Source organism: Octodon degus, unplaced genomic scaffold (genome assembly GCF_000260255.1).
Source record: "Octodon degus isolate 3935 unplaced genomic scaffold, OctDeg1.0 scaffold00039, whole genome shotgun sequence".
NCBI lineage: Eukaryota > Metazoa > Chordata > Mammalia > Rodentia > Octodontidae > Octodon > Octodon degus.
Window position 1 is genome coordinate 1,187,889 of NW_004524615.1, and position 4,487 is coordinate 1,192,375.

The 4,487-nt window shown below is 43.0% G+C and overlaps 1 pseudogene; it reads right to left on the bottom strand.

Annotated features, from left to right (window-relative positions):
* Positions 1 to 3,046: 3,046 nt before the first annotated feature.
* LOC101566145 lies at positions 3,047 to 3,315 on the bottom strand (annotated as a pseudogene).
* Between the last annotated feature and the right edge of the window lie 1,172 nt (positions 3,316 to 4,487).

A 4,487-nucleotide genomic window follows, 5' to 3' on the forward strand; every position in this document is an offset into this window, starting at 1 on the left:
CAGAAAGGAACCGCCAAGCAGAACAATTACATGGGGCGGGGGTGGAGTAGGGGACTTATAGCAGGAAAATAACCTAACAAAGGTAAGGCAACACATAGCAGTTATAGCCATCAAAGTAAATGGCCTCAACTCACCAATCAGGAAACAGAATGGCAGCATGGACCAAGAAACAAATTCCAACAATAAGCTGTATATAAGAAACACATTGAACTCAAAAGGAAACTCATAGACTGAAAGTCAAAGAATGAGAAAAAATATTCCATGCAACAGGAACCCAAAAAAAAGCAGGGCTAGCTGTTCTTGTTTCTGACAGTATCAACTTCAAACCAAGAATGATCAAAAGAGATAAAGAAGGTCACTACATACGTCTTAGGGGAAAACTGCAAGAGTAAAAAATGCCAATCATAAATATATATGTACCCAATGAAGGAACACCCAACTATATAACAGAAATTTTAACAGACATGAAAAATCAAAGGAGCAATAACACAATTGTAATGGGAGACTTTAACATCCCACTGTCACAAAGAGATAGATCAACTAGGCAAAAAGTCAGCAAGGAAATAACAGAACTAAACCAAACTTGTGAAGAAATAGACTATAGAGTGTTCTTCCCAGAGGCGTCAGAATACCCCTTCTTCTCAGGGGCACAGGGGATGTTCTCTAAAGTAGGCCGTACACTAGCACATAGAGGAGTTTTAAATAAATACAAGGGAATTGGAATTATCCATAAATATTATATGACAATAGTGCAATGAAACTTAAAATTATTGACAAAATAAAACGCAGAAACTCCCTAAACACATGGAAATTAAATAACAACCTCCCGAACAATCAGTGTGACACAAAATTCAGTGGTGTAGCAGCTTACAGTGTCAACACTCAAAAGTCAATAGCAATTTGTACACAAACAATGAGTGCACTAAGAGAGATTAGGGATACCATGCCTTTCACAATAACATTAAAAAAGGGAAATACTTAGGAACGTATCTAACAAAGGAAGTAGAAGATCTATACCATGAAAATGACAGTACTCTGAGAAAAGATTGAAGATTTCAGAAAATTGAAAGATATTCCTTGCTTGTGGATAGGAACAACAAACGTTGTGAAAATGGCCGTATCCCCCAAATTGTTACACAGATTCAAGGCAATACCAATTAAAATATCATTAGTGTGCCTTAAGATCCAGAGAACACATTCCTACAATTCCTCTGGAACCAGCAGAGACCTGGAATAGCAAAAGCAATCGCGGGCAACAGAGGCCAGCCAGGGGCGTCACAGTCCTGACATGAACTACCAAGCTACCGCGTGAAAGCAGAACAAAGCAGACCTAGGATCACCGGGACAGATTAGAAGATGCAGGCAGAGTTACAGACTCAGCCACTTTATCTTTGACAGAGGGGCTGAAAATGTTCATTGGAAGAAAGATAGCTTCTTTAATAAATGGTGCTGGCAAAACTGGCTTTGCATGTGCCAAGGCTAAAATTAGACCCATGTCTATCACCATGCACTAAGCTAAGGTAAAAAATGTATCAAAGTGAGTCTGGGTGTAGCGGCACACACCTGTAATCCCAGCTCTAGGGAGGCTGAAGGCAGGAGGGATCACTACGAGTCCAAGCTGCGTAGTGAGACCCTGTACCAAAAAAAAAAAAAAAATCAAAGATTTAAATATTAAAAAATAAGCACTAAATCTTCTGAACAAAAACGTTTGTAAAAATCTCAAAGACAGGGATAGGTAGAGAGTTCATGAATAAAAACCAAACTACATAGGAAGTACTTCAAAGAATGAACAACTGGGATCTCATCGCTCTTAAAAGTTTCTTCACATCAAAATAAATCACTAACAGAGGAAAAAGAAAACACACCAATTAGAAAAAAACCATAGCTGATTGTCCCTCTGACAAAGGACTTCTTTTAGAGATAGAAAGAATTTTTAAAAATCAGGCTTCCAAAATTAAAAGACCCAATCAGAAAATCAGCATCTGAGATAAAGATAGGCTTCTCAGGCGAAGAAATACAAATGGAAAATAAATACATGAAAAAAATATTCAGCATCATTGGTCACTCAAGAAATACAAGTTAAAACAGCACTGAGATTCCGTCTCACCCCAGAAAGAATGGCTGTCATCAAGAATCAACCAATAGCAAATGCTGGCAGGGCTGTGGGGAAAAAAGAACCTTCTCCACTGTTGGTGCGAGTGCAGACTTGTACAACCACTGTGGAGATCAATGTGAAGATTCCTCAAAAACTAGGAATCGAGGTCTCATTATACCTACCTGGGGGCCGGGGAGATGGCTCAGTAGAATAAGTGCTTCCCTGACAAGCGCAAGGGCCTGAGTTCAATCCCGGGTTCCACCAAACAAAAAAAAAGAAAAAGAAATCATTATACCTAGCTATCCCCTCCTGGGCATTTTTTCCAAGTGAACTGAAACTATCACACCACAGTGATATACGTGCACCATATTTATAGTAGTGCAATTTGTTATAGCCAAATCTTGTAAACAACCCAAATGCCCATCAACTTAGGAATGGATAAAGAAGATGTGGTATTTTTACACAATGGAGTATTACTCAGCTGTAAAAATGATAAACTCAGTGTTCTTACAGGTCAACAGATGCAACTAGAGACCACCCTCAGAAGTGGAATGAATGAGAGCTGCATGCGCAGACATCATATTGTCTCACTAGTGTAAGTACCTGAGAGAGTCCCTAAGCCCTCGGAGGCACAGTGGCTGGTGACTAGGGAAAGACTGCTCAAGGGAAAGGAAATGCTGAAAGAAAGGGAGAAGGGAGGGAGGGCAGAAGCGCTAGATCTTTGCGTGAAGCAGGGTGCTTGGACGGTTGCACTGCTGATTCCTGCTGGTCTACACAAAGGAGCAATGAGTGCTTAAATCTTTTCTTTTTAATTTCTTATAACTTTCCTCCCAACTTTGCATGCATATATCTGGTAATCTAAACAACTAATTTGAAGACACTATGCAATACAACAAACACTGTCAATTTGTATTTTTGTTTAATGAAATTCAGTATCATTTCTAATGTTCTTTATTTTCTTTTTGAGTTTTGAAGCTTTTTAATATACTTCACATCAGTCTGGCTGGTTCCTTTCAGCTCCTTTGCCACCAAGTCTGGGGGCAACGACTGCTTCACTTCTCTGCCTCTTCTTTGTCTGTGATGACCAAGGTGTGAAGGTATCTGCTGCATCGAACTTTAAACTTCACATTGTCTTTGTTCTTCTTTGTCTTGGCAGACTTGGCACCCTTCTGCCTCACTGCGAGCAGAAAATCCTTGATTTCCTCAATTTTCAGAGGCATGGTGACAAGGTGCTCCAAGGGCGTGGACTGGGACCACCAGAGAGACTCACACACCAGCGACAACCTTAAATGTAAACTCTTTTTTTCTTTTCCAGAACCAGGAATTGAACCCAGGCCCTGTGTTTGCCAGGCAAGCCCTTATTCTACTGATTATTATTATTATTATTTTTGCATTCTCTTCAAAATAAAAAATTGAAAAAAAGTAATAATAATAAGTAATAATAGTAATAAGTATAAACAACCCAGGCATGGTGCAGGCTTGTCATCCCAGAACTCTGGAGGCTTAGGCAGAAGGAGGTCAGCCAGGACTACAGTGTGCTCAAAGTGAGCACAGAATTACAGATTGACACTGTCTAAAAAAGCATAAAACAAAAACATGGAACAAACAAACAAACAAACACATTAAAGTTTCCAACTCTTCCAAACACAGGCATGGCTCCCAGGCCTGGCAGGTCCTGGACACCTTCTTCCTGTGGTTCAGAGCAAACCCTTGTGATGGTGAGTCCTGCTTCCCCAGGGCAGTCTGAGAAGCCTGCTCCATCCTCCTTGGCCTGCCTACCCCTGGAGCTGCCCCTCCCAGGAGTGTAGGATGCACATCTGCCTCGCCGACCCAGCTCTTCACACAGGTATGCTGCAGGCAGTCCCAGGACAGGTAACCAGGTCTCCCTGTGCAGAGGGACAGCCTGCTCCTCTGACCTACGGGACTTGGCCCTGACCTGACAGCTGGTAAGACCTTCTGGACCTTTGAACCCACTGTACCTACACCACACTGGTGCTGTGGCTGTAGATGGGAGGAGGAAGGTGCTCCAGGCAGGGACCCTGCAGACCTGCGGGAGGGACATGAAGAAGGACATGTCTCCTGGTCATTCTGGGCTGGCCACGTCCACCTGCACCACTCCAGCTCTTCACATATACCAGGGGCCAAATGGCGGAGTCCCCAGCCCTGCAGGCCAGGGCTACCTGAGTTGTGTGCCCGGTGCACGAAGGCCAGATCCATCTCCTTCCGTGGGTTCTTCCCATGTTTCCTTGGCTCCCACACCACTGACACAATGGCACTGTCCGCCACCTCCTCTCCTCTTGCTCCTCTGTCTCCTCCTCCTCCATCTCCTCCTCCTCCTCCTTCTCCGCCTTCTCCTCCTCCATCTCCTTCTCCTCTTTCTCCTCCTCCTCCG